At 35.4% G+C, this 22,002-nt stretch overlaps 1 long non-coding RNA gene across 1 annotated transcript; it reads right to left on the bottom strand.

Moving 5' to 3' along the window:
* Positions 1 to 11,117: 11,117 nt before the first annotated feature.
* LOC147643005 (uncharacterized) lies at positions 11,118 to 13,156 on the bottom strand. The gene is made up of 3 exons (XR_015272690.1): positions 12,746 to 13,156; positions 12,506 to 12,610; positions 11,118 to 12,150 (listed from the first exon to the last, which is right to left on the bottom strand). It is a non-coding gene; the product is annotated as an uncharacterized LOC147643005 (long non-coding RNA).
* Positions 13,157 to 22,002: the final 8,846 nt, after the last annotated feature.

Raw genomic sequence — 22,002 nt, 5'->3', positions numbered from 1 at the left:
ATTTGATAATTTTGTTTTCGAGCTAACGGGTCCGAACTTTGAGCGTGTGAACGCGACAAATAGGAAAGGATGTTTAGACAATAAAATTGTTTAGTCTACTACTGGGGACTTGTGTTTATTCTACTGTCGAACTCGTGTGGAGTTGTGGTGTCCAATGACTTTATGGTCATTCGATGATGATTCATGGGTGTACATATATGTGGAATAAGTAGGCATGTGCTAAAGTCTATGGGACTGTAGATATGTCACTATATATATGGAAAACATTTCTTAATAAAAACAGACCACAGACCTTTAATATACCTCTTCTCAATGATCAATCCCAGTTCTAAACTGACACGTATGAGGCTCGAACTAGAAGAATACGATTTTACAGTCGAATATTTAAAGGGAAAAGATAATTATGTAGCTGATGCTTTATCAAGGATAACCATCAAAGATCTACAAAATATAACTAGAAATATATTGAAAGTCACTACCAGATATCAAAGTAGACAAAAATTCCGCGCGGAAAATCAAAAACAAGAATTGCCTATGCAATCTTCAAATAAAGCTTCTAAGCCCAACGTATACGACGTCATAAACAATGATGAAGTACGTAAAGTAGTGACCTTGCAGATAAAAAATTCGTTATGTTTATTTAAACAAGGCAGAAAAATTACTGCAAGATATAATGTTAGCGATTTATATACTAATGGAGTTATTGACTTAGATCAATTTTTCCAAAGGCTTGAAATGCAAGCCGGTATACATAAAATCAGCCAACTCAAAGTGGCACCGTGGGAAAATATCTTTGAACATACTTCAATAGATAATTTTAAATTAATGGGCAATAAAATCTTGAAAACATTAAGAGTAGCGCTACTCAACCCGGTGACCCAAATAACAAATCTAAAAGAAAAAGAAGCAATTTTGTCTACATTTCATGATGATCCAATTCAAGGAGGTCATACTGGCATATCAAAAACTTTGGCCAAAGTAAAAAGACACTATTACTGGAAAGGCATGTCTAAGGATATAACTGAGTACGTAAGAAAATGTCAAAAATGCCAGAAAGCCAAAATAACTAAACACATAAAGACCTTTAACAATTACAGACACACCAATAAACGCTTTCGACAGAGTGATAGTGGACACCATTGGTCCATTGCCAAAATCAGAAAATGGCAATGAGTATGCAGTCACTTTAATATGTGATTTAACTAAGTATTTAGTTGCAATACCTGTTCCAAATAAAAATGCTAATACTGTCGCTAAAGCAATATTTGAATCTTTTATCCTGAAGTACGGTCCAATGAAGACGTTCATTACGGACATGGGAACAGAATATAAGAATTCAATTATAGACGATTTATGCAAATATTTAAAGATTGAAAATATTACATCTACAGCACACCACCACCAGACAGTTGGAACAATAGAAAGAAGTCATAGAACTTTCAATGAGTACATACGATCTTACATATCGGTTGATAAAACTGATTGGGACGTATGGCTTCAATATTTTGTCTTTTGTTTCAACACGACCCCCTCTATGGCACACACTTATTGTCCATATGAGCTAGTATTTGGTAAAACAAGTAATTTACCGAAACATTTTAATAGCATAGATAGTATAGAAGCACTATATAATATAGATGACTATGCTAAGGAGAGTAAGTATAGATTAGAAGTAGCCTATAAAAGAGCTAGAGTTATGTTAGAAGCAAATAAGAATAGAAATAAAATACTATATGATCAGAAAGTAAGGGATATAGATATATCAGTAGGTGACCAAGTTTTATTAAAAAAACGAGACAGGTCATAAGTTAGATCCTAAATATACAGGTCCGTATATAGTAACGGAAATAGGAGATAGAGACAACATTATAATAACAAATAATAAACATAGGAAACAAACAGTTCATAAGGATAGATTAAAAATCTTTATTTCATAAATTGTACTTAGTATGGCCATACAAAGACACACGTATATAAATAAATAAATAAATAAACATATTTTTTTAATAATTGCATTTTCTTTAATTCTGATAATATAAAAATAAATAATGTATTAATTAGAAATTTTTATTATAAAAATAACTTCATTATATTACGTTATTTTTCAAAAGGAGGGAGATGTAGTATGCACATATATTGAATACCCACTGTACCGAAAATACTTAAAGGGTACACACTGTAACACTTTGTTGCAGTGTTTACATATTTCAAAATCCCGGTCATAACTCCTAAGTGGCCGAAATATGATCCGCTCGTTATGGCTTAGCCCACACATAGTAAATGCTAGCGTCGGCATAATTGTAACGAACGGACAGCATATGCATACCCCTCGCGCTTGCACTTGAGAGCGCATAGCAATATACATAAGTATATAGATACGTAGCCGTCTCTCTGCCGCTGCCTGCGAGCAGCGCAGCTAAGAGACTTAGCCTTAGTTAGACTTAAAGAATATTGTAAAAAGGCAGAGACATTTCGATCGTTGGAGCGGCACCATTGCTGCTCCAATAAACCTTCAATAAAACTCCAAATAAATAAGACAAAACTTATTATTTTAAAAGAAACTTATTATATGGCGACCGTGACAGGACGTCCTGGAGGACTTAGGATATTCGGAACCAAGGCCAAAAGGATGAAAATGCAAAGGATTTAAAGGAAAAATGCAGCATACGAGAAAAACGTCTGAGTGAGTAGAGTGTGCACAATGGTACGTGGAGGTCTAAAGAAAAAAATTAACAAAAGAATAGCCCGCATAAAGTGGCTACTATTTGCTCAATCAACACCGCCCGCATGGACGACGGCGCAAAAGCTGTACAATGAGCTTGAATTTTTAAGAGAAACCCTCCAAAACAGAGTACCACAGAGCACAACTCACTCGGAAAATCAAATTAAAGTTTTAAACCAAAAACTAATATCGACACAAAATATTTCCAAGCCGCTGCCAAGACGACCACAGGTCTGCCCGACCGACTGCCCCGGACCTCTCAACTCTGCAGCATGCAAGTGCACATGCGTAAAGCCGAAGAATAATCCGAAGACCAACCAAAAACAGTAGCAGCAAATAGCAAGCGTGGGAGGCACGACCGCCACCTGCGCCCTCGAGGGAGCGTCAGCGTAGCCAAACCGGCGACGACCAGCTGACGTGGAAGGAAGGAAGAAGTAAACCAAGCCTGGGAGCAAAAAATTTTTTTTTTCCATGCACTGCGCTGCATATTTTTTTTGATTGCACTGCGATGCATATTTTTTTTATATATTAATAATATAATATTTTGTAAAATTGAGCGGAACCTCTTCTGCTCGATTAGACGTGTAGCCTGTAAAGCTACGCAAAAAACTAGGTAGGAAGATTGTTAACTTAAATGTGCAGTAATGCGATAAGTAAATTTTCAACAGAAAATCTTTATAATTTTAATGAAACACAAATAAAAGTATATGTAAAACCCACCAAAATGACGTTGGACATAAAAACAGTGGATTCCACTGCCAATGTCATCAACAAGGTAGAATCTACCAACGTTGATCTATACTGGGTACATGTACTTTTAGTAATCATTGTCGTTATTATGTGCATCGCTGTTTTTTATAAGATTTACAAGCTGCATAATAATTGTCTGAAAAAAAGGTATATGAGCCGGGGAAATGACCTGGATAAAATATAAGCAGCAAAATAAATAAAAATAAGAAAAAATATATACAGCACAAACAACAGATTACACATAAATGTTAACACCTAAAAATTTAAGAAAATGAAATGAAATAAATAAAAAAAAAAAAAATATAACATAAAATAATAGTTAAAAATATGTCAATATATTCCTCTCACAAAGTACGGCCAAACTAAGGGCATGGAATGGAACAAATTATACACAGAATTATCAAACATTAAAACTAATTTTGACAGATCATATAAGTCACTAACCCAGAATAGACCTATCCAAACGAACAAGGTTAGGAAGCATGTTGAAATATTAGTAGAATGCTTTAATGAAGCACGAATGCTAATACATAAACACAGGGAAAGGTTAAATCAAGATCATTGGTCACAGGTGTCAAAACTTTTGATTCGACTACGATCTAATTTAATACTTGTTAAACAAAAGTACAGTTTAGAAATATCGGTACCAACCGTTCTAAACACCCCAATTGCAGTTGACACTGCACCTGACTCAGAATCAACAGAAGCGAATGAATCAGAGTCAGAAGAGATTCCCAAAGTAAACCTCAAAATAGAGGATGAAGATTTGAATAATCTTACTATTCCAGCGGTATACACTGATCTGGACAATTCAACAGATTCAGATACCTCCAGCGTAATAGAAAAGAAAATAATCAACTCTGTAACAATGGCACAATCAAATATTGATTTTATTAATACAGCATCCAAGCTTATACCAGTTTTTGATGGTAAGGCTGAAAATTTAACAAGTTTCATTGATTCTTTACAAATAATAGAATCGATAAAAGGCGAGCACGAAGAATTAGCTGTCTCCATAATAAAAACAAAGCTAAAAGGTGTCGCCAGAAATCTAATCGGTAATGAGACAACCATTACTGAAGTGATTTCTAAACTAAGAGGCAACGTCAAGGGCGAAACTGTAGAGGTATTATCAGCGAAGCTGATGAACCTACAGCAGCGCAATAAAACTGCTAACCAATATACACAAGAAATTGAGCAGATGACGAAAGCCTTAGAAGGTGCATATATAACGGATGGTTTACCTTTAGAGCTAGCCAGGAGTTATTCCATGCAGCATGCAGTCAAAGCAATGACTAAAAATTGCACAATCGATAAGGTAAAACTTATGCAAGCTGGCACATTCAGTACTATGAACGAAGTCGTTTCCAAATTTGTCAATAGTTGCACTGAAGCAATTGGACAGTCAAACACTGTCCTATATTATAAGAATTATCCACAGCGCGGCTCAAATCGAGGACGTGGAAGTTACAGAGGTAGTTTTCGTGGTAATCACAATAACTACAACCACAATAACTACAACAACGATAATTATAACAACAATTATAAAAATAACAATAGAGGGCGTGGCTCATATAGAGGAAACTATAGAGCCAGTGGCAACTCGAACCGAGGCCACAATAGCAATAACCAAGGCAATGTAAAAATGACCCAAAATAATAACCAAAACACATCGGAAAACTCCCAAAACCCTTTAAATACTCAACAATAAATGAAGTCAGAGTTCACACCATTAATCTTAGCCAAAATATATTCGTTTCTTTTTTTAATGTAGCTACTGGGAAATCTAATATATAAAATTCTCGTGTCACAGTTTTCGTGCCCTTACTCCTCCGAAACGGCTTGACCGATTTAGATGAAATTTTTTGTGCTTATCCGGTATCTATGAGAATAGGCCAACATCTATTTTTCATCCCCCTAAATGTTAGGGGTAGTCCACCCTTAGCGTTTCCAAGTGACCCTACTGCTGCGCCATCTACAGGCAGCCAGCTGAATCAAAGCATTTCCTGTCAAACATTCAAAACATATTGAAAGAAGAAACTTGAAAAGTTCTGAACCGTTTATGCCCAAATTTTTAGAGAACATGCGTTGAGGTTCCAGCTCGGTTATTGACTACTTTTGATGTTGATAGCTTATCTGCGGCTGCGAATATATCTATTTTTTTTAGCGTTTCCCCGTGCCCCTACTACTGCGCCCTCTACAAGCAAATCAAAGCATTTCCTGTCAAACATTAAAAACATATTGAAAGAAGAAATTGGAGATACAAATTTTATTTTTTGTTCAGGTTCAGTAAGAAACGAAGTCATGCCACCAAAAAAGTCGAGATTGGGTCGTTGTATTCGCAATACAGAAGCAAAAAGACGTAAGATTACGAATATGACTGACGAAGAACGGGCCTCCTTCCGAGAGACTGAGCGGCAGAGAGCAATGCAAATGCACATAGAGGAATCAGCAGAAAGACGAGCAGATAGGCTTGAGAGAAAACGATTGAGAGTTAGGCAGTCGCGTTCTGCAGCAATCGATTTGATTCACTCTCAAAATAATGAACGCGACAGGGCAAGGGTAACTGAAGCGCGTTTACAGCTTGCAGCAGATCAAACCCTGCAATACAATCGTCTTGCATTCAGATATAATCCAACTGTTGATTATAGCTCGAATCGCAATGTCGTTATTGGCCAGATGCATCAGGTCTGCATATACTGTCAGGCTCTCAAATTCAAAAACGAACCAAAAGGATTGTGTTGCGCTTCCGGGAAAGTGAAATTGCCTCAACTTGAAGCACCACCAGAGCCTCTGCACTCTCTATCCGCTGGATCTACTGCTGAATCGAAGCATTTCTTGTCGAACATTAGGAAATACAACTCTTGCTTTCAAATGACGTCATTTGGTGCGGAAATTATAACTGCGCAATTCATGCCAACTTTTAAAATCAAAGGACAAATCTATCATAAAGCCGGTTCCCGGCTTCCGTTCCAAGACAGCGAACACAAATTTCTTCAAATGTACTTCATTGGTGATGATGGAGATGAAGTAGATGCACGTTATGGAATCAATAAATCGCTGAAGAGGCCAATTATTTCGCAGCTACAGAATCTTTTTCACGAACGGAACAATTTGGTGCGTTTATTCAAAACAGCAATCGATATGATGCCTTCGGATACCCATAAAATTGTCATTCATGCAGACAAAACGCCTGCTGGAGAACATATCAGGAGATATAATGCTCCAACTATAGACGAAGTGGCAATTGTCATAGTCGGGGATCAGTTTCAACCTCGAGATATTGTTCTCCATCGACGAAACGATCGATTGGTAAACGTCGCAGAAACTCACCGTTGTTACGCTGCTTTGCAGTATCCACTAATCTTCTGGGATGGTGCCGATGGATACCATTTCAATGTGACTTATTTCTTATGCGTTCAATCACAATATGCCACAGAGAAACGTGGCAGTCCATTTGGAGAATGGTCAACGTGTCTATTTCACAGAAAAAAATGTGCAAGAAAGAGTCCTGAATCGGCCAGCGACAACTCTGACTGCCTTCTTCACCTTATGCCAGGAAGATGATTTTGCCAGAACCTTGATGTATTCAGAAGTGCCCTCTTAACCATAATATGCCCGTGCGAAGCCGGGACGGGCCGGCTAGTAACCTATATTTTTAATAGACACAGGTGCAGACATTTCCATTTTAAAAGAAACTTCGGATAACTTCCAAAACATCCAAGATGATTACATCATAGACATAAAAGGCATAAGTCAAGAAATAATAAAATCCAAAGGTTTAGTTTCTATAGAGATACAGACAACCAAATACATAATTCCACACGATTTTCATATCCTTAATTCACATTTCCCAATTCCATGCGATGGAATAATACTATTATTATAATAGGCATCGACTTTATCAAAATATACAACTGTCAATTAGACTTCAAGCCATCTTAAGATTGGCTTATAATTAGACCCAATAATTTAAAATTCCCAATTAAATTACCAATAGCTCATAGTTCTGGCAATAATTCAATACTTCTGCCAGCAAGATCCGAAGTTATTCGGAAAATTGAACTTAATTCAAAAGTAGACAGTGTATTAATTCCAAATCAGGAAATTCAACATGGTATTTACGTTGCAAATACCATAGCAACATCCAACAATGCCTTCATAAAACTATTAAACACAAATATCGACCAAGTAGTGAGTACAGATAATCTAACATATATGTAAATCACTTTCGAACTACGATGTAGTCAACACAAATCCAGACAATAGAAAAAAATCTGAACTATCACAACTATCAAAAAACTTCCCTCCACAGTTCAAGTCTCAGCTTACTAGCCTATGAACCCAGTATAGCGATATATTCGGATTGGAAACCGAATCAATAACCACAAATAATTTTTATAAACAGAAACTGAGATTAAAAAATGATGAACCAGTTTATATAAAGAACTACCGAAGCCCACATAGTCAGGTGAATGAAATACAAAAGCAAGTAGAAAAACTAATCTCAGACGGGATTGTCGAACCGTCAGTATCCGAATATAATAGCCCATTGTTACTTGTTCCTAAGAAATCATCCCCCGGATCAAATGTAAAGAAATGGCGATTGATTGATTGAATATCGCCAGATTAATAAAAAATTACTATCTGATAAATTCCCATTACCTAGAATTGATGATATTTTAGATCAACTAGGTCGTGCAAAATACTTTTCATATCTTGACTTAATGTCAGGATACCATCAAATTGAACTAGAAAAAGGTTCAAGAGATATAACGTCTTTTTCAACAAGCAACGGCTCATATCGCTTCACGCGATTACCCTTTGGATTAAAAATAGCTCTTAATTCATTTTAGAGAATGATGACTATTGCGTTCTTTGGTCTAGAATCTTCTCAAGCGTTTCTTTATATGGATGATTTAATAGTAATCGGTTGTTCCGAAAAACATATGCTTAAAAACTTAACAGAAATGTAGGAAATTCAACCTAAAGCTACATCCAGAAAAATGTTCATTTTTATGCATGAAGTGACTTTTTTAGGTCATAAATGCACTGATAAAGGAATACTTCGAGATGACAAGAAATACGATGTCATTATGAACTACCCAGTTCCGCACGACGCGGACAGTGCTAGAGGTTTCGTAGCATTCTGTAACTATTATAGACGTTTTATAAAAAATTTCGCCGATTATTCACGGCACATAACAAGATTATGTAAAAAGAATGTTCCTTTTAAATGGACAGATGAGTGTGAAAATGCATTTCAATACTTAAAAACAAAACTTATGGAACCTACCTTGCTACAATATCCAGATTTCGCTAAAGAATTCTGTATAATAACAGATGCAAGTAAGCAAGCATGTAGAGCAGTTTTAACTCAAAATCATAACGGTCTCCAACTTCCCATTGCATACGCATCAAAAGCATTTACAAAAGGTGAAAGTAACAAATGTACCACTGAGCAGGAATTAGCTGCAATTCACTGGGCGATATTATATTTCAGACCATATAACATCTATAGTGAAGTGTTTCTGTTTTGTGAGTCGAACTAATGTCCCGTCAGTTGACTAAGGACAACGCTAAGTTGAATTAATAAAACGAATATTCCGCTTCACGTCTTTATTCAAATGATCTCAGCTTAAGACTAATTTATTGTGACAAAAATCTTACTTCTACTGCCCTTTGTTTACAAAAGTTGGGGAGCGAGATCGCCCGCTTGGGATATTGATTGAAGAATTATTTATGTTATTGAGAAGGAGCATTGCTTTCTCCGGATGTGGATTGTTTACATTGGTTCAGCGTGGGATCGCCTACGCTGCAGGTTCATATTTCTTGGAACATAACAGAATTTGTGAATATGTCACTTCCCTCCCCTTAAAAGGGTTGCCTATGTTTGGGCTGGCATTTCAGGGTACAATGCAGGCAACTGGTTTTGTGCCGGTTCTATTTCTTGTTGTGGTTCTTGATTATTTTTAGCTTGTTTTCTAAATTTTGTATATAAAAAGGTAAGTGGATTTTGTGTATACAATTTTGATAGGACAACAAAAATAATAAGAACGATAACTACTAATATTATAATTACGTAAAGTGTGGTATTATTTTCTGAAATTAGTTTTAAAACGTCATTATGTTCTACTATCTTTATCTTAGTAACATTAATCGGTGAAGACAATGCTGTTAAATCAAATTCTGGACTTAACGAATTTTCGCTTAAAATAACATTTCCAATTTTAACTCTACATTGTTTTATCTATACATCTATACATCTATACATCTATACATATATATAAAGAGGAAAGGTTTGATTTTTTGTTTGTTTGTATGAATTGAATAGGCTCCGAAAGTACTTGGCAGATTTGAAAAATTCTTTCACTGTTGGAAAGCTACATCATTCCGGAGTGACATAGGCTATATTTCATTTAAAAAAAATAGGCATCCTTACTAAAATTACGATAACGTAATCCAAGGTGTTAAAAAAATATCAAAAAACTACCTTACATCGCGTGCGCTGCGAAAACTATTGATGATAGAACAAAAGGATATACTACATTTTTTTAGAACACACCATTATCTACAAAAAATCAGTGACAGCATATCTCTAACTATTGCAGTCATGTCACAATAAGCGTTTTTTTATTGAAAAAAAGAAATTAAAATACCACCGCTACAAAAATGTACCTGGCCCAGCAGGTGGTCAACTAGCTCATATACCGAGGATACCGATGATCCAAAATGATATGACAATCCCATTTAAACGGCTTCAATTTCCAGTAAGAACATCTTTCGCATTAACAATTAACAAGTCCCAAGGCATGCTTGAAATCGTCTCCCATATGGACTACGATTGAAACATTAAAATTAAGGACAAATATGAGAGCTCATCTTCATGGAATCACTGATAGCGATTTCCCACAGCAACTGCTAAAACTTAGGGAAGGAATTTTTCGAACTCCAAATTTAAGCGGTCATTGTGACATTCTTCTGGATGAGTCTCTAGGCCAAATACTCCATAATTTGGAAAATTTGATATCGAGAATTTGCACGAAAGAGACTTCCATTGGCTGTGTTCTCGGGCTATAGTATCACCTAAGAATGATACTGTCAATGAAATAAATAATCCGATTGTTCAAAAAGTCCCCGGCCAAACAAAAACATACAAATCGATCGACACTGTAACGAATATTGAAGATGCAGTCCATTATCCACAGGAATTTTTAAATTCGTTGAACCCTTCTGGACTGTCACCCCATGAATTGACGTAAAAAATCGGAATCCCAATCATGCTTTTAAGAAATTTAAACCCTCCGAGCATGTGTAATGGGACGAAGCTGCTTATTAAGGAGTTAAAGGACAATTTAATAGTAGCAACTGTTATCACTGGCCCAGCAAGTGGTCAACTAGCTCATATACCGAAGATACCGATGATCCCAACTGATCTGCCAATCCCATTTAAACGGCTTCAATTTCCGGTAAAAACATCTTTCGCATTAACAATTAACAAGTTCCAAGGCCAAACCTTCGAATTAGTAGGGATCGATCTGCGAAAGAAATGTTTTACTCATGGTCAACTGTATGTTGGTCTATCGCGAGTAGGAGCCCCTGAAAATCAATTTATTTTGCTGCCACAAAATAAAACAACATCAAATATTGTGTACAGAGAAGCTCTAATATTCTAATAATTTTGCTTCCATTTATTTTAATATCGCCATTTAATTCTTGACAATTTTGTTCGATTGTAGTTTCAGTTAGACTCCATGTAAGTATAATAGTTGGTTCTACATATTGAGTCATTTCCTTTGAAGGAGTTGGTATAAAATTACAAATTGGATTTTTACGCTTAATTATATTTTTAATGCATTCATTATTAACTTCTTTATTGTTTTGATTATAAATTTTATTCTTATCTTCAAAATATGATTGTTGATCTGAATAGTCTAACTGATATCCATTATGGTCGGGATAAGGAATTATTTTAATGGTGTTAATGGTTTTGTGGCTAATGGGGATATGTGAATATGTGATTGTAGTCAATCCACGTAGATGTTTTGATTAAAAGTATATTTTGGCTGTTAATGCGTTCTAGTTTGTCGTAATTGAGTAACTTTTGGTTAAAAAGTCAAAGACGTGAAAGTTGCATGCCCATTTCGATGTCTTCAATGTACTCAATAAATTGCATGAGTTCATAAACAAGTGTGTCAATACTATTGCGGTTATTTTGGTAGTTAGTAAATTTCTCCAGTCCTTCATTCACAAACTTTACGACATCATTTAATTTATGAAGTTGAATTGAATTTTCTGCAATTATGTCAATTTTTTGTTAATGTTTACCCTATCATTTTCATCAAGTGTGCCAAAAAGAAATGTAAAAGATGAACCTATTATGTCAAATAGTCCACGTTTCTGCCTATTTTGCTGATGAATAGTTATACCATTTAATTCTTTTAGTAGTTTATTGTACAAATATTTCATTCTGGTCGAGTCTTTGATTTTGTTACCAAAAGATTCGGTGATAATATTGATTTCTGTTAGATTAATTCTTAAACAGTGATGTTCATATACTACCGGTATTTGAATTGAGAAGAGTAAATAGCCAAGGTCGGAATCTGTGTTGGTTATTTGAATTTGTTGAGTGTGGCCCGTGGTGAATAATAGAAATAACATCATCGTACAGAAGATTCCTGTGGAAGTTTAACGGCATTAGTTTTCTTTTGTTTCTTAAATTGTGTTTTGTAGTATTGGGTTTCCCTATTTCGATTAATAATTTTGTAATGGTCTTCGTCTATTTTTTCTACATTTTTATTAGCTTTAAATGGATTTTCTAATTTTCCCTTTTGAAGTGGACCTTTTCTGTATCTAGTGTCAATGTTAAAATGTTTGTCCAGTGGTGTCATGTTTTATTTTATGATTGTATGTGTAAAGAATTGTCTCTATCTTGTTTAATTTTACTTCTTCATCATTGGATGAGTTGATTATTCGAATTTTTTCATTTATTGTCTTATGTAGTCTTTCGACGTCTGCTACACCGGTTTTTACCGTGTTAAGTTGTAATTCAATTCCTTCTGCTTCAAGTCATCGCTTTAAAGTCAAGCTGGTGAAAGCTCCGTCTCTGTCTGCCTTTAGTAATTTGGGTTTACCTAACTGAGTAAAAATGCGCATTAGTGCGTTCCGGCATTCTATCCAATCCTTTGATTTAATATGTTCAAGTGTAGCGAATTTTGAATAAATGTCAATGCAACTGATGTAATGTTTTCCCTCAGATGAATAAATATCTACCAGAAATTTGTCTCGACAATGTTCAGGTTTGGGTGTGATTTTAAGAGGCATTTTGGTATTTCTGTGTTCTGTTTTAGCCAAATTACATACATATGTTGCATTCATTTATTATATTCTGAATTAATAGTTGGCTATTTGGAAAAAAGTGATTTTCTTTGAATAATTTAGTCATTTTCTGTATACCTGGATGTAAAAGTTTTTCATGTGATTGAAGTATAATTTCTTTGAATTCGGCGTATGAACAAACATTCTTTAATAAGTGGAGGCTGCGAATTACTTTAGTGTAAGTGGTATTAATAATTTCTCTGTGTGCTCTTTGAATGATTTTAAAATCTACATCGCTTTCAATATGAAAGGTAATGTTTTTATGAATAAAATGATCAAGTAAAATTTGTTTGACTTTGTCGAGTGTCATTACATTATATTGGATTGTTGTAATGGAGTTACCGAATATTATTGAATGCTCTACTTTATTGTTATCGGATTTAATGAAAATTATTTGTTTTTTGAAATAGTTTATTGGGTTTTCTGTTAAATGAATTAGGTTACTATTATCTTCTTCTGCACTATGTTGAGTAACTTCACTATGGTGATTTTCTTCAATTTTAATTCTTGATAATGCATCGGCAACTGAATTTTCTTTCCCTTTAATATAGTCGATTTTAAATTGGTATTCGTTTAACTTGGCTTTCCATCTTTGTAACTTGGCATTTGGTTCTTTTAAAGTATGCAGCCATCTAAGAGGTTGATGGTCACTAGCAATGAGAAAATGTCGTCCTAGTAAATAATGTCGAAAAGTTTTAGTGGCCCAAACAATTCCTTTTCGATAGCACAGTAATTTAATTCATGTTCATTAAGTGTTCTGCTAATAAAGGATATAGGATGACCATTTTGAGAACGTACGGCTCCAAGGGCTAGATTACTGGCATCTGTGGTTAAAGTGCATTTTTTTTTTTCGAAATCGGGTAATTGGAGAATTGGTTCTCTTATTATTAATGTTTTAAGTTTTTTGAATGCTTCTATGTAAGCGATATTTTGTGTATCTATGTTTGCTCCTTTTTTTAAACATTTGGTCATTGGTTTTGCTATGTCTGCGTAGTTTGGGATAACTTTTGGACGTTGATGCACTAAGGTCAGTACATACAAGTGGCCCGTATGACACCAGGCACGTGCCTGTTTGGGTTAGGTGTTAGTAGGCGCGATGAAAAATATAGGACAGAATAAGAGGAAAATTGACTACCGGCGTGCTGCCAGATTGTTAGCTTGCATGTTTACTAAGTGTGTTAGTATTAAAGATTTTAATTTGGGAAGGGAATCTACGTTAGAGATTAGTGTGTACAAATCATTATAATTTGCACATAACACTCTAAAAGGTTCATGCAGTTCAAAGGAGGTCCTACAGTGCCGCAACACTAATGGGATATAGGATCTAGTGGTTCTACATGGTACATGGAAATTAAGCTGACTCAACAAGTCAGCACTTTCCACATCACCATGGATAAGGTTAAAAATAAAGGTTATCCCTAGCATCGTTCTACGATTGGCTAAGGACGGCAAGTTTATTAATAGGAGTCTACTAGAGTAGGAAGGTAATCTTTGGTTTGCATCCCAATTTAAACCGCGTAGAGCGAAAAGTAAAAAGTTCTTTTGAACCGACTCAATGCGTTTACTATGGACGCCGTACTGAGGGCTCCAAACGCAGCATCCATATTCTAGGATAGGTCGAACTAAGGAAGTATATAAGGATTTAGTAACATAGGGGTCATTGAATTCCTTCGACCACCGTTTAATAAATCCAAGCACACCCCTGGCTCTATTCACCATAGACGAAATATGATCAATAAAGTCAAGTTTTGGGTCCAAGCGGACGCCCAAATCGTCAACTGTATTAATTCTTTCCAAAGAGCAGCCGTTCAGCGTGTAAGTAGCAAGCTTAGGAGCGATACGAGAGAATGTCATTAGCTTGCATTTCGAGCCATTTAAGTTTAATAAGTTTACACGGCACCAAGTTTGAAAATTATTAAGATCTGTTTGTAAATCCGACTGGCAGGCAACGTCTTTGTATTGCACGCAAAGCTTGACGTCATCCGCGTACATAAGTACTCTGGAGTTAGTCAAGACTTTGGGCAGGTCATTTATGAACAATGTAAACAACAAGGGTCCCAAATGGCTTCCTTGCGGGACACCAGATGTAACCCTTAGAATATTGGATAAATTATTCTTAAAGAGGACCTTTTGCGTCCTGCCATTCAAATAACTAGAGATCCAATTAAGAAGATCACTTGGAAAACCCATTGAATCGAGTTTTCTAACGAGCAGAGAATGATTAACAGAGTCAAATGCTTTACTGAAATCAGTATAGATTACATCTGTCTGACAATTATTATGGAAGCCCTTTATAATATAGGAAGAGAGCTCCAAAAGATTTGTTGTTGTTGATCTTCGCTTAATAAAACCATGTTGACATGGAGAAATAACCGATCTACAAAGGTGCTGTAAATGAGGGGTGATAATATTTTCAAATAATTTTGGGATTGCCGACAACTTAGAGATTCCTCTATAATTGCTGGCATCCAATTTGCTACCTTTTTTGTGGAGAGGAATAATAAACGATTCCTTCCAAATAATGGGAAAGTGGGAGGTTTCTAAGGACAAGGTAAACAATTTCAGAAGGGGATAGCACAGGGCGTCGGCACAATAACTGAGCACACAGCCAGGAATTCCGTCGGGACCTGGCGAATAAACTGGCTTGACACGATGAAGATCTAAAAGGAGAGAGCTTTCGTTTAGGCTAGGACAGAAAATTAAGTTCGATTTGGGTATGTCGTAGGAATAAGTCTGGTATATATACGAAGAGCTAGAATAGGTTGTTTGAAAAAACTGCGAAAATAGATCGGCTATTGCCTGATCATTATTTGCGGTAGTATTTTCAAATGAAAGCGAGGATATGTTTTAGGTTTACGTTTAGTGTTAACGAAATTATAAAACTGTTTTGGGTCCTGTGAGAACTGGGCCCTACAACGATTTAAATAGTTTTTATAACACTGCGCGTTCAGCACGGTAAAGTTTGACCGAGCTGATAAATAAAATGAAAGGGCAGATTGAGAACCGGTGATTTTAAATTTAGCATACAGTCTAGATTTTTTATTTTTAAGTCGGCTCAACTCTTTAGTAAACCACGGCGGCTTATTCGAGCTTGGCGGATAATATAACGGAACACATTCAGTAAAAAATGAATTCATGGCACTGTAAAAAATATCAACGGCAACTGCCATGTCAGTGCACATGTATAGATCGGACCAATTGAACTCGTTTATAAAATTATTCAGCCGTTCAAAGTCCGTTTTGCGAAAACATAGGACTTTATTGACTGGACGGTCAGAAATATTCTGTACGTCACACCCAATATCAAGAGTCACATCGAAAGTTGGATGATGAAAGTTGGGATCTTCGGGCTGCGTCAGAGGCGCCACCCTTGCTAAACTGACTCTCGCAGGATCAGAGACGAAGCAAAGATCAAGCAAGCGCTGTATGGAATTTCGCACATGGTTGACTTGAGACAGCGAAATGTCAAACAAGCCAGCGATAAAGTCATGTTGTGTAGGTGTATTGAGAGTATTGGTGGAATTATTCGAGCACCAAATAGCACCAGGGATATTAAAATCTCCAAGAACTACCAACTGGTCTCTATCCAAAAGTCTACTGGAAACCATCTGAATAGCGGAAAGGTGATTCCAATAAATAGGAAGTTCCGACAGTGGAGGTATGTAGGAACAGGTAATAAAAATTGAGCTACCTTTGATAGATAGCTTCACACAGAGGAATTCAACATCGTTGCATTCCTCGAAGGTTAATAATTCTGACGTGAGTGAGGAGTCCACCGCTATAAGAACTCCACCCCCGCGTCTGATAGGGCGATCTAGCCGATATACCGTGAACACAGCTGGAAAAACTTCGGAGCTCAGAATCTCCGGAGCTCAGAATTTACGATAATTACCGGTTAATCCAAGGAAAGCTCTAATCTCTTTTACTTTTGTTGGAATTGGATATGAAACTATGGCTTTAACTTTAATTGGGTTTGGTTTTATACCTTTGGGGGTTACGATGTGACCAAGAAAACTAGCTTCCTTTTTTATACCCTTGCAGGGTAATATAATTTCAGTCAGAAGTTTGCAACGCAGTGAAGGAGGCACCTCCGACCATACAAAGTATATATATTCTTGATCAACAGCCAAGTCGTTCTAGCCATGTCCGTCTGTCCGTCTGTCCGTCTGTCCGTTTCTACGCAAACTAGTCTCTCAGTTTTGAAGCTATCTGAATGAAACTTTGCAGTTAACCTTCTATATACTCTCACTCGTATATACATATGTCGGAACGGGCCGGATCGGACGACTATATCATATAGCTGCCATAGGAATATATAATGATCGGATAATTTTTACAAACAAATTATAACAATTTCAGTTCTCAACAGAATTTGATCAAATTTGAGATATAGCCATTTTACTATACTCTACAATTTAGTATAAAATTTTCTGAAAATCGGACAACTTTATCAAATAGCTCCCATAGGAACGATCGAGAAATTAAGACAATTAAAAATTATAACATTTTCAGTTTTCAACAGATTTTCATCAAATTTGAGGTATAGCCATTTTATATCAGTCTTAAATTTTGTGTACAATTTTATGAAAATCGGATGACTATATCATATAGGTGCCATACAAGCGATCGTTAGATGTGGAGAAAAATGCACATCTGTGACTGTAAAACTGCAAATATAATATGTAAAGGTGAATGAAATGAAAACAGGTATTACTTTATTGTTTTTTAACACAAATAAATATAATTTATATTGTTGGGATTCCAAGTCATAGAAGTTCTATCTGCAAGGGTATATAAACTTCGGCGTGCCGAAGTTAGCTTCCTTTCTTGTTAAGAATTCGAATTTGTCTAACTGCAACTTTAAATTTGCTTATGCAAGTTTGGAAAAAACTAGCTGTAATGAATTTAAATGATGTGGAAAAAATTATGATGTCATCTAAATACACTAAACAGTGTTTATTGAGCAACGGTCGAAGGATATTATTCATGCACCTTTGAAAAGTAGCAGGTGCATTTCTAAGGCCAAATGGCATTCGAAGGTATTCGTAATGACCGCTTTTGGTGGAAAATGCAGTTTTAGGTATTGTTTCAAAGTCCATTTCTATTTGATAAAATCCCTTTGCCAAATCGATAGTTGTAAAATATTGGCATTTACCTAGTTTACCGAGGATTTCGTCCATGTTTGGTATTGGATATCTGTCGGGAATAGTTATTTCATTTAGCTTTCTATAATCACTTACTACTCTATACTTAATTTTTCCAGAAGCATCAGGTTTTTTGGGTACGACCCAGGTAGGACTAATGTATGGTGAATTACTTTCCCTAATTAATCCCTGATTAAGCATTTCCTGTACTTGGTTATCGACTTCAATTTCGTGCTCTTGAGCAAGTGGGTACTGTTTTGAATAAATTGGGGAGTTATGTATTGTATTTAGTACGTGTTTAATGGTATTTGTAAATGTTAGATTGGCTCCTTCTTCATATTGAAGGTTTTTGAATTTATTTAATAATCCTTTCAACCTTGAAGTTTCCTCCTGATTCAGGTGACCTAATCGAAACAATCCAAAATCAATTTTTTTTATTGATTCCTGAGGTGATTTTTTAATTGGTTCTATTGGCTTTTGGATATAAAAATTGTGGTTCTTTTCTGATTTTGAAGTTATTAATTTATATGTTTTATCAAAAAGGGTAACTGTGCTATTTTTGTAATTTATAATTGATTGTGCATTTTTCAACAATTTTCTGCCAATTAGTATATCATAATTATTAGAAAAATTGTGTACATAAAATGGTTCAGTTTTTTTTTAAATACTATTACTGGGTAACATAATTAAATTGTTTAATGTAATAGGGCCATTTGATGTCAAAACTCTGCATATAGTATTTTGAATAGGAAGACAAAATATATTTTTATTGATCATATTTATTGTGGATCCTGTGTCTATAAGGCAATTGTATGTGCAACCTTTGTATGCTATTTCTATGTATTGGTGTTCGTGTGCGTCTTGAAATCTTAATTCGTCAATAGACATTTTGGTTTGTTCACTGTCCGATGGTCTTAGTCGTTTGGTAACCGGGAAGTTAGTATTTTTAGATATAGAGGGTTGTTGTTGTTGAGGGTATGTATTTCCTTTAAAATGTGCTGTTTGAGGATTTTGAATTTTATTTGAATATTGTGGAAAAGGAAAAGGGTCTAAATGATTGCGTGTATTGGTTAAAATTAGGTTGGAATGGTAAAGAATATTGTGGGTAACTTGGTCGATATTGGGTTTGTGTATTTGTATTGAATTTGTGTGGTTTAGAATTCTGATTAGGGTTTGAGTTTTTATTACGATTTTCTGGAATTTTATTTAATTCAAAATTAACATGTTCTTTATATATTCCCTCATTTTGTGCGATAGTGATTAATGATCTTAAGTCTTCAATGTTATGATGAGCCAAAATAGTAAATAATTGTATTGGTAATTTTCTGATCAATATTTTAATGGAATCTTTAATCGCCTGAATATAAATAAGAAAATCTGGCTGGTTACCTTCTAGATGCAATTTCGAAATTAGTACTTGACGTCGTCTTTCTGCTTCTTCGCAGAATGCTCTCAGATTTCCCTTGTAAGGTGTCTCCCTGAAGTTCTCCATTAGTTTGTAGTTCGGTGTTTGGGGTTTAAATTCTGCAACTAGTCTCGATCTAAGGGTAGGCCAATCTTCAATGTTCAGAAGGCCCAATGATCGTGTTACATGTCCGTCCAAGTTTTATTTGATGGCTCCAAGAAGAATCCTCTGTTGTCGCACATCATTAGTTTGGTAGAGTGAAATTACATAGTCCACTCTGCTGACGAAAGTGTAGAGAGTTTCTGGATCACCCTTAAATGGCATGATGCCTTTTAGTTGCCGACGAGCTTCAGCAAGGTTGTTGTCGCTTAGTGCAACGATTTGGGGTGCGGCGATAACTGGTTGTGCCATTGTTACAGTAAATTTGTTGTTATAGTAAAATAAAAATTTATTTTAGTTTATTTTTGATTTCACTTTTTAAAGTTGAAGTGTTTAAATTAATTTTCTTAAAATTTATTTGTTGTTATTAACTTTTAGGTGCCGTTGGACTTATTGTGTTTTTGTTTTGTTTTGTTCTTCCACTTTTTGTTGGACAACCGAATTGGAATTATAATCCAAGTTGAAGTGTTTTAAAACGTTTTGCGTAATTATTGTTCGAGAACTAAATTATCAAATTTAATTTATTTTTCACTCGAGGTTCTTTTTTTTCGGATACTTTTTGTATCCTACCGACTGCGCCAGTGAAGTGTTTCTGTTTTGTAAGTCGAACTAATGTCCCGTCAGTTGACTAAGGACAACGCTAAGTTGAATTAATAAAACGAATATTCCGCTTCACGTCTTTATTCAAATGATCTCAGCTTAAGACTAAATTATTGTGACAAAAATCTTACTTCTACTGCCCTTTGTTTACAAAAGTTGGGGAGCGAGATCGCCCGCTTGGGATATTGATTGAAGAATTATTTATGTTATTGAGAAGGAGCATTGCTTGCTCCGGATGTGGATTGTTTACATTGGTTCAGCGTGGGATCGCCTACGCTGCAGATTCATATTTCTTGGAACTTAACAGAATTTGTGAATATGTCACTTCCCTCCCCTTAAAAGGGTTGCCTATGTTTGGGCTGGCATTTCAGGGTACAATGCAGGCAACTGGTTTTGTGCCGGTTCTATTTCTTGTTGTGGTTCTTGATTATTTTTAGCTTGTTTTCTAAATTTTGTATATAAAAAGGTAAGTGGATTTTGTGTATACAATTTTGATAGGACAACAAAAATAATAAGAACGATAACTACTAATATTATAATTACGTAAAGTGTGGTATTATTTTCTGAAATTAGTTTTAAAACGTCATTATGTTCTACTATCTTTATCTTAGTAACATTAATCGGTGAAGACAATGCTGTTAAATCAAATTCTGGACTTAACGAATTTTCGCTTAAAATAACATTTCCAATTTTAACTCTACATTGTTTTATCTATACATCTATACATCTATACATCTATACATATATATAAAGAGGAAAGGTTTGATTTTTTGTTTGTTTGTATGAATTGAATAGGCTCCGAAAGTACTTGGCAGATTTGAAAAATTCTTTCACTGTTGGAAAGCTACATCATTCCTGAGTGACATAGGCTATATTTCATTTAAAAAAAATAGGCATCCTTACTAAAATTACGATAACGTAATCCAAGGTGTTAAAAAAATATCAAAAAACTACCTTACATCGCGTGCGCTGCGAAAACTATTGATGATAGAACAAAAGGATATACTACATTTTTTTAGAACACACCATTATCTACAAAAAATCAGTGACAGCATATCTCTAACTATTGCAGTCATGTCACAATAAGCGTTTTTTTATTGAAAAAAAGAAATTAAAATACCACCGCTACAAAAATGGCCCAGCAGGTGGTCAACTAGCTCATATACCGAGGATACCGATGATCCAAAATGATATGACAATCCCATTTAAACGGCTTCAATTTCCAGTAAGAACATCTTTCGCATTAACAATTAACAAGTCCCAAGGCATGCTTGAAATCGTCTCCCATATGGACTACGATTGAAACATTAAAATTAAGGACAAATATGAGAGCTCATCTTCATGGAATCACTGATAGCGATTTCCCACAGCAACTGCTAAAACTTAGGGAAGGAATTTTTCGAACTCCAAATTTAAGCGGTCATTGTGACATTCTTCTGGATGAGTCTCTAGGCCAAATACTCCATAATTTGGAAAATTTGATATCGAGAATTTGCACGAAAGAGACTTCCATTGGCTGTGTTCTCGGGCTATAGTATCACCTAAGAATGATACTGTCAATGAAATAAATAATCCGATTGTTCAAAAAGTCCCCGGCCAAACAAAAACATACAAATCGATCGACACTGTAACGAATATTGAAGATGCAGTCCATTATCCACAGGAATTTTTAAATTCGTTGAACCCTTCTGGACTGTCACCCCATGAATTGACGTAAAAAATCGGAATCCCAATCATGCTTTTAAGAAATTTAAACCCTCCGAGCATGTGTAATGGGACGAAGCTGCTTATTAAGGAGTTAAAGGACAATTTAATAGTAGCAACTGTTATCACTGGCCCAGCAA

The sequence above is a fragment of the Drosophila serrata genome, unplaced genomic scaffold (assembly GCF_035046125.1).
Source record: "Drosophila serrata isolate PLE 108 unplaced genomic scaffold, ASM3504612v1 contig_304, whole genome shotgun sequence".
In the NCBI taxonomy this organism is placed as follows: Eukaryota; Metazoa; Arthropoda; class Insecta; order Diptera; family Drosophilidae; genus Drosophila; species Drosophila serrata.
This window is presented reverse-complemented; position numbering and strand designations above follow the sequence as displayed.